Source organism: Anarhichas minor, unplaced genomic scaffold (assembly GCF_050575085.1).
Source record: "Anarhichas minor isolate MPS153535 unplaced genomic scaffold, ASM5057508v1 ptg000042l, whole genome shotgun sequence".
NCBI lineage: Eukaryota > Metazoa > Chordata > Actinopteri > Perciformes > Anarhichadidae > Anarhichas > Anarhichas minor.
This window is the reverse complement of record NW_027466488.1, coordinates 8,684,664-8,694,591: the sequence shown is the minus strand read 5'-3', so window position 1 is coordinate 8,694,591 and position 9,928 is coordinate 8,684,664.

The following is a 9,928-nucleotide window of genomic DNA, read 5'->3' as shown; positions in this document are numbered from 1 at the left end:
TCATGACAGGAAGTGTGTGTGCGTGTATATATATGTGTGTGTGTGTGTGTGTGTGTGTGTGTGTGTGTTTTGGAGGCGTGGGGGGACAACAGGAAGCGGAGAGGACAGTGCATGGGAAACAGTTAATGGAGTTATTTTTGCTGGGGACACTGGTGTGAGTAGGGCTGCTTGACCCAGGTCTTGTTCACACTGATGCTAAATATGGCAACCAGGACTAATATTAGTGTTACCATTCATCTGTCACTGGTTGTGCATAGTTCAGTTAGACATAAAGATAAATGCAAGATAACATTGTAAAATAAGAAATTGAATCAGGAGGATTGATGCAATTTTTTAAATGTTACTTAGATCTTTATACACTATAACATCAATGTTTCTATGATGGACTCGCATGCAACAATACAATACAATCAGGAACTCGAATTCAACAGAAAAAATGCAGAGGAACTACCCCAAGTCCAATTAATTTTTTCCTCTTTCAGTATTTGTGCTGAACTTTATACAATGCACGAAAAGCCAAAGGGGAAACTGTGCACTTCTAATAACAGCGAATGTGTGTTGCATCCTTTTCGCAGACTCACTGCAGTTTGTTATCTATGTCAGAAAATAAGGAAGATTGGAGCCGTGTGTGTGTGTATGTGTGTTTTGCATGGCTGGAACAGAAGTTCAGTACAGACACGGAAAGAGCTTTTCTTCCTCCTCTATTATTGGCTGCATGCAACACTTTCATAGTTTTTGAGACACAGATATGTGAGATGAACATGGATGTAGGGCAGAGTTTGTCTCCCTCTCACTGCAAAGAGCCAGATCATTTTCATATCTTCATTCTGGTGTTTGATTAGTAAAATTAAAGTTGTGTACAGTACTTAAGTATCATTTTGAGTTACCATCACTTTAATTAATTGAGTATTTCCATTTCATTACACTTGTACTAGCACCACTGCAACTCAGAAATTCAGTGGAAAACATTGTACTCTTTACTACAATTACAACATATCAATACCAATTCAAATTTCACATATAAAACACATGATAAGTTTATGAAACAGGATGCATCGTTGAAGACTAAACTACCGAAAAGTATATAGACTACACCCCACCATTCTAACTAAAACAGTTATGTAACATTGTAATGTAACACTCACAGGAGCCATTTGTCTGCATTGAGCATTTTTACTTTTGATACCTTAAAGCTGCACTAACCAAGGTTACGATATAAACAGTGTTGGTCTAATGTGAAAGTGGTCAGTTGTGGTGATAAACCCACAGAGAATTATTGCCAGCTCTGCAGTTCCCCTCAGCTCCACGGAGTGTTTAAGTGTCTTTCAGCTCACCTGTTTGCCTTTACAGCCCATAACCTCAGCCTCATCATCATTTCAGAGTAAAAGCTTGAACCCCCCCCTCCCCCACTGTTCACTACCTGCTCAGCACCAAACAGCAGACAGACACAAAAAAGAAGCAAGAACGAATGTTGGACTTACATTCGTCGGATGGAAAAGACAATCTGCAATAAGAAAACAACAAAGACAGTAATTGATGTGCCCTAGAATCATCTTCTCTTGCCTCACATGTCCAAACTCTTACACCACACATGTAGACATGGCATATTCCCGACCAACATTGCGACATCACTGGAAAAGCCAGTTTGATGCAAACAGGCGATTTAGGCATGACCACGCATGACCACACGGGTTTGTTTCATGTGCCACAAGTTGCAATGTTGCAGCTTCAACACGGTTTGCTCTTCAGAGTCAAAACAGGAAATGGTAGTTTTAGATCATCAGGGTTAGGGGTCCATTTCCCCACCCCGTTGAAGGGGTCATTATCATTTTATAACTTAATATCAAGTTATCTCAACTTAACAGATAGGAATAGATCAGCCCTGCCATAACACTCCTTTAGCATTCATTAATATGCATCTTCCATTTAGGCCACAGATTCCTGGGCTTCATTCAATGTCAAAGATCAGCCCAGTCGACATAATTCATTTTTGGCAAAACTAGTGATGCGTTAAACGTGGATGTTTTTGCATTTGGCAAGGACAAGAGACGTGTCCCATGCGACGCGCAGAGCAAATGATTTGTTACAACTGAGCAACTGTTATTTTGGAAGTTACGTAGGAGTGGACGGGTCAAACAATCAAAGGAGTTTCATCCAGGAGACTGCTGTTCATGTGCCGTGTCAGACCAACAGTCAACTTTGACTCTGCGCTTGTTACGTAACAAAGAAAGTCCGTTATTACCGGTTGTTATTTAGTCACGTTAGTTACAATGTTACGGTCGTCGTGTTATGTTGTTACACTTGTTGCGTAACTTTGTTACGCTAAGGGGGGTTGCTGCATATTCACGCTATGTTGTTATGGTAACTTTACGTTACTATGTTGCTTTTTTAACACAAGCCATGATCTTTTTTCTAACCTTAACCCTCTGTTGCCTAAACCTAACCAATCGTTTCTCAACTCTAACCATGTGGCATTGTGCGTTTCTGCAAACATGATATGGGGCTGATATGAACGCCAACACTCAACGTACCCCGTGGTTTCTAGAAAGGTACAATGCCAACATTATTTCCGGTGACTGGGTTGCAAAGATCCATATGAAACCAGTGAGGAGTGGGGTCTCTAACATACAACTGTTTTTTGAATTACTACAGTGTAATGAATACAGGCCTGGGAACATGTATATGTTAGTGTAATCCAAGTGAAAATGTCTTCCTTGCACCTGACAAGAGCCCCTGAGAGAAGGATCATGCTTGATGTTTAGTCATCTGTTTATGCAGAGCATGTCCATGAACATCTGCTTAACTATGATTTACAGTCATTTGAATTTAAAAGGCTGCAAATAAAATCATTATTGCATGCAGTGTATATATACATATATATATATATACATATATATACATATATATATACACATATATATACACATATATATATATATATATATATATAATTTTCCAGTAAGGTATCTTTACTTTTACTCAAGTATGGCTTTTGGGTACATTATACACCACTGATATATATATATATATATATATCAGTGGTGTATAAAGTATATATATATATATATATATATCAGTGGTGTATAAAGTACCCAAAAGCCATACTTGAGTAAAAGTAAAGATACCTTACTGGAAAATTAATACTACTTGAGTAAAAGTCTTAAAGTATCTGATATTTATTGTACTTAAGTGTCAAAAGTAATTTTCTGATATTAAATGTACTTAAGTATTGAAAGTAAAAGCAATAAAAAGGCAAAGGGTCAGAATTATGAAGTTTATTCTTTTAAGTGCTGTGGCACCAGGACCAAGGACATGGAGCTGTGTTGACAATAATTGGGTTGGCTGTGATCCATCCAGGAGCAACAATGTTCAACATAATATATTGTACATACTTTTGCATCTACTATGAACTTATCATAATTCTCCGAAAAGCAATATGACACTATGAAGGAGTTGTAACAGTGCGTTTATAAGTATGCTCATTCCGACTAGAGGATGTAGAGGGCAAATGCATCATATTGTGTTCAGCAAAAAATATCCACTTGATGCATCAGGTCAGAGTTTTGAGAAAGGACACCTGCCTTGTAAACTCCTATGGGCCTGATTTGAACACAATAGGCAAAGGTTTGTCTCAAGCTGAATCTGCAATTGGGCGACTGCTACCATCATAACTCCATCTGATCATCCACAAAATGACTCAAATATCAAAACATGATCAATACTAAAGCAGCACCGAAAGTAACAACCCAGTCACTACTTGAAACTGAAAAATGTCCTGTTCATCTTCAAAAGAAGTTGGTTTTCAAAATTGCGAGAATTCAGTCTCGCTCTTCTTGGGCTGAAGACTAGTCCTGCGATGCTAAATAGCCTTTCACAAGCCGCTGAGGCAGGTAGAGGTGTGTTCAGCTTCACACACAGCTTGCGCACAGCTGGGAAGGATTTCCCTAATGCTAACCCTGATGCTGCGCTCTCGCAGCTCCTGTCAATCCTATGGTGTGGTGGCTAGCTGACGTTAAGTTAGCTAACGTTAGCCAACTAGTGCTGCAATGAATGCTAAAATGACTCAAATCAACAAAATCTCACAACTGTCAACACTTCCTCAGCTCACTAACTCGCTAGCGATCCACGGGTGTTGGTCTTCGTCACCACCGTAGTTTGTTTCGGGAGTAGCAGGTGCTTCCATTTCTGCTTCCGTCATGAAATCAGTCATCGTAGAGTGGAATTCTGCTCATGTAGTCGCTCGCTAGCTATAGCATATAGCATCCTGGGCATCACTGGGAATCAAAACGCCGCGGCTTTGAGAGCGCTTGTTTGCAATTGCGCATTAACGTGATTAACCAATGATTTAACTTGCAAGCTAGGACCACTGATTCACCAAACCTGCTTGCTTGCAGTCTGTGTTCCACCACAGTCCCCGACGTTGGTCTCATGATTCATTTTGTTTCTAAAGATAGATTTGATTTTGTAGCGAGTAACGAAGGTTTCAGGGGAAATGTATCGGAGTAAAAGTATCAGTTTTCTTTGCAAAATGTAGTGAAGTAAAAGTAAAAGTCAACAGAAATATAAATAGTAAAGTAAAGTACAGATATCCAAAAAAACGACTTAAGTACAGTAACGAAGTATTTCTACTTCGTTACTATACACCACTGATATATATATATATATATCAGCCCCCATAAGTCACAATCCCAGGTTTGAGAAAATCATTGTGAAATATTGAAACGTTCAGGCCAAAAGGAAAACTATATTTCTTTCAACTTGGATATCATTTTGCAACATTGTACTCACTAAGGTTACTACAGTGGAACCTACAAGGAAGGATAAATCACTTGCTATGCTGTAGGTAAAGCAAGATCTTGACACAAAGGTATAATTCAGGTTCAAAACACAATCACCCTAAAGATTTCAAAATTCCTAACAGTATCAGTGTCCATTTGTCTTTTGACAGAGTTAACGACCAGCACAAACAATGATCTTCTGTTGCAGTGGGTGGGAGCAGGGAATATCTGAAGCACTGAGGTCATTAAAAGTAATGAATGCACTGAAAGGCACATTGAATATAAGCCCTAACATCTCAGATTCAAAGGTCTCTCACAGCACACACAGCACGTTGAGAAACAGAATATTGCTGTTACTGGTCCGAATATTCCTCTTCACATTCCCACCAAAGGTCCAGAGCACAATTTGTTCTGCGGTGAGAAGAAGTGAACACACAGAGGTGAGAGACACACCTTCAGTCTGAGAGTCGGCCAACTCTTCACGTATGTGCGACCAGTACCTTCCCTGGTAAATGGCCTTGTTTCTTTGCTTTTTTATTTTTGCCCTCAATCGTCTTTCAAAGATATAAACAAATGAAGATGGTGATGTAAAATGTTTGAAACATAATCCTGCAAGATACGACGGAAGTTAGACATTCAGATTTATTTGGTTATTGGCAATTGGATGTTGCAGGTTTGGTGGGTTGTGGATGAAACTTCAACGTTAACTGTTCCAGATGTTTCAAGCCTATAAGGCAAATGGAAACAATAATGTCATACATCTCAAAGACTGCAACACCTTCCAGTCATTGTTAAAGGAGATTACTCCGTGTTGGAAGCAGACGGGAAACAATCTGCAGCTACCCCATTAGCACCAATGCATAATCCAGTTGTGTGGTCCTAGAATTGTTTCATAGCTGTTAACGTGCAACGTTTTGCTGTAGGCCTACAACAGTTCGTTGGATATCTTACAAAAACTTTATTCTGTTGTTTGTCGTGCGTTTGTGTCCAGCAACACCGGTGATAGATGTGCCTGCAACTAAACTGCTTGATTAGTTTCCGAATAAGACCGTGGTTTGGGTTAAAATATCTGTGAAAGTGGCGTTACTCAAGTATGGAAGTAACGTCAATACAAACAGTGGTCTTCTGGGTGAAAGTTCTGTGTTTTACACCCATCCACCCCGACCGCCTCCCTAAGTCCTGCCTTTGTCCTGCTTCCAAGCCAAACCCTCGTATGTGGGTTACATACAAAATCATAGTGCATTAAAGTGATTCTGATTGGTTGGTGTGGATACAAACAATCAAATAAGAACCAAAAAACAGAAAAAGGATGAACAGCTTCTCATTGAAAACGATGCTATTCAGATGGTTTCTTTACATGGAAACAAAGATGGCTGTCCCGTCCTGTTTTTCAGCCGGTTAAACAAATCAACTAGCTACATCACAAACTTAGCTGCTGCTCAGATGAAAGGCAAACAAATCTTCCCATTGAATCCACCATGTGATAATCCTGCAGGCAACGAGCAATTCTACGGAAACTGTGATGTAATATACAGTTCCATTTCACTCCTCCAACAGAACTGGTTTGAACGCTACAACTCTTGGCTCAGTGTCGTCAGTGATTCAGCATTTACATGGTTAGCAGCTATGACTCAAAGGTGGGAATGGGCTCCGCTGACCTTTAGTGACAACAGCACCGAAGGCTTTCCTTGAAAATATGCATTTGTGTGGGACGATGTATACACTCACAGGTAAACCTGAGAGGGCTTATGTGGGGTGAAGAGCTGCACAGAGCGGCGCCCTTCTACTAAGTGTTGCAGCGCTATTCATAGATGGAGATTTATGATCTTTTCAGAGTTAACTTTTCTTGCATTTTTTCTGCTGACTGTAAAGCTGAGCTGCATTCCTGAATAATAACTATTTTACCTTTAATTTTAGAATGTTGGTGTTAAGAGCTACGCGGAGAAAAATAAAACATACGTTCTGTTGCTGTTCAGCTAAAAAAAAGAAACGTCTAGTATTTCAGTGACGGCAGCCCATTCTCGTGGTTGTGAATGAAGGTTTGGGTGTGGCCTGTAAAGCAACACCCAGGGCTATGAAAGTCTTGGTATGTGTGAGAAACACAATAGGTCCACTCAGCTCATGTAAATGCACCTTTCCTAACCCCCAGAACATGTGCTGCACTGGCCTGAACCGGCAGCACTGGGGAGGCTTCAATTTCACGCTCCCACCAGTGTCCACACTGACACCCGTTTGGGAAATATTTTGCAAACAACACTCACTTTTCTTGATTTACCAGTGTGTGTGTGTGTGTGTGTCTGTCTGTGTCTGTGTCTGTGTGTGTGTAAAAAAGCAAGCGGAGCAAGTCACAAAACACACTGAATCTGTAGTCCGAAGGCAGGTCGGGTTTGGTTACTTTCTAAAATGCACTCTTTCTGTGGTAAATTCTGGATTGATCAAGACAGTACGGATGACTCTGCATGAGTTTGACCTGAATGCAACCAGTGAGACACACCTATCCATACTCCTATAGGAACACCCTCCCCACACGATCGCTCAGTGCCTTGTAAGAAATTGTCTTTTTTTTGTTATTATTATTTGACTGTCAGCTCATGTAAAATTCCACACCAGTTTCTAACCACAGTTCCAACTGATGATGTCTTTCATGCCTTGACAACAGAAAATGATTGTGGCTTGGGCACCTTGGTATACTCCATGAGGACAGTTCAACATCAGCTTCTATCACTACTTTACCCGACACGTTTGCAGAAACGCACAATGCCACGTGGTTAATGTTGTAAAATGATTAGATTTAGGCAACAAAAACTACTTTGTTATGGTTGGAAAAAAGATCATGGTTTAATAAGTTATAATAATAATGTAACAATTGAACCATGGATGGATTACTGAACGCCTGGCACAGACCCAAGGGCTCAAAGTGTTAGGAGCCCCTCTAGCCTTCACCTACAGAATGTCAAAGAGACATGTACCAAATAGTAAGAGACCCAAAATGACCACAAAGAAAACATAAGACAACTACAAAGAGACACAAATTGACTACAAAGAGACACACAATAATTACATAGAGACACAAAATGACCCCAAAGAGACACAAAATGACCCCAAAGAGACATATAATGACCACAAATAGACAAGATGACTACAAACAGACACAAAGTTACTACAAAGAGACAAAAAATGACCACAAAGAAATTCGTAACCACAACAAAAAAACACAAAACAAAAACAGGCTACGTCTGTTTGTCTTAGTTCTTTGTAGGAGAGGTGGTCGGGCATTTTGCATATCTGTGCCCAGGGACATTCTAATGTAACAACGTAAGTAGCATAAAACAATAACAACCACCATTAGCACACGTTCTTATGCATAACAACGTTACGCAAAAAACTCAACATTCACTTTTAGTTTCACACCGGACAGGAACAACGGTCTCCTGGGTGAAAGTACTGTGATTGTTTGACTCGTCCACCACCACCACCACCACCCCTCCCACCTGCACTAAGGGACTCTCGCTTTTTATACTCGTTATTATACCACACATAAATTCAATAACGGCTACGGATTCTGTGTCGCCTTTAACCATTCCTTTCCTCCAGAGTGAGGTCGGAGGTTGGGTGTGTGTTTGAAAGCTTCCTGGCAGTCTCCTGCAAGTCCACACATGCCTGTATGGGAATGTCTGTCTCTTCTGAGGATACTTCCTGTAAGCTTGGCTGAAATCCTAGTCACTAGGACCTAGTGCCTGGGTCCATTTACCTAACGCGGAGATAAGAAATAACTTAAATCATGTCACGATCAGGCTTTGCCCTGTGTGTTCTGTGTCTTTGTTTCTTTCTGTAGCTCCTCACTCACCTCATCAGCTCATTTAGTCTCACCTGTTCACTCTGCCTAGTCACTATTTAAACCCCTGTCTTTCACTCACTCACTGCCAGATCATTGTGTTTGTTTCCCGTCCAACCCGCCCGTTTTGCTCGTCCTGTTCCCGGTTTTCCAGTCTGCCTGTTCTGCCTTTTCCTGCCGGATTTTACCCCTCGTCTTTTGTCTTGTCCCTGGATTCCCTGTTTTTGGTTCATTAAAAACCTTTTTTGCACTACACCTGACTGTCTGCGTCTGAGTCCTCATCATGCCCCGTGACAAATCATCTACCAAAACAAAAGAGAGACGGACCTGGCCCTGACCGGTTGTCAATTGTAGGTTTTGTTGTAGAATGTGTTATCTTTGGGCTCCCGGGCCAACCGGCAGTCCCACATCTCTACTTTGTCACGTTGCACAACCCACCAATGACTTCTCGTTCTCCCGGAGCCGCTGTGTGGGAGGAGAGACTTTACCTGAGGAGGCCAGAAGTACTTCCTCCTCCGCCCCATCTGTACAAATACACACACACACACAGGTGAGTGGGAAGTGTTACCTGAGCCAAGACCTGCACTTATTCCTGTCCATCTTCTAAGCCAAACGGCTTCACTTCAACTCTGGAGAAAAGGTAAATCATCCATTTCATATGCAAATCATCTCACTCCTTTAAAACTATTTAGAAACCTGCACTTGTTTGCGCCTCTCTAATTCATTTGTTCTGCATGTAAAATGGCACCTTTACAGTCCCCCCCCCCCCCCCCCCTTTATGCTATCTATGATCTGCTTGTGGTTGTTGTTGTTTTTGCTGCACTTTAACACTGACACAGTCGTCTAATTGGACAGCGTTTTGGGCTCCAGTATAAAAAATAACAAAACGAGGTGGAAATGATTTGGGAGTTTCCTTTACACGCTCGTGTAAAGTCTGATTGATGCGCTTTGTCTCGAGGGGCAGTTTGAGCGAGGAGGTTTCGATTGATTCGTGTCCACTCATCGGTTGGCCAATGAATAGGGAAGTGATGTAGGATTTAAATACTTATTATTCATCTTGGTGGGGAGGCTGGTTTGTGATATGAATGCAATGCGCTCACCGCATCTCTCCCTGGAAACTCCGTCTCTCTCGCCCAGGCAAGGAGCGCGTCCTCGCGACTGACAGCACGCGGGCAGGCGGTGTAACAGATAGTTGTGCAGATAAAGGGGAAAATAATCATTTACACACCAAAAACAAAACAAAAAACTTGTTTGGGACATGTAGTGGAACGTGGCTGCAGATATTTAGGACATTTTGTGGCTATTCAATCTCCAT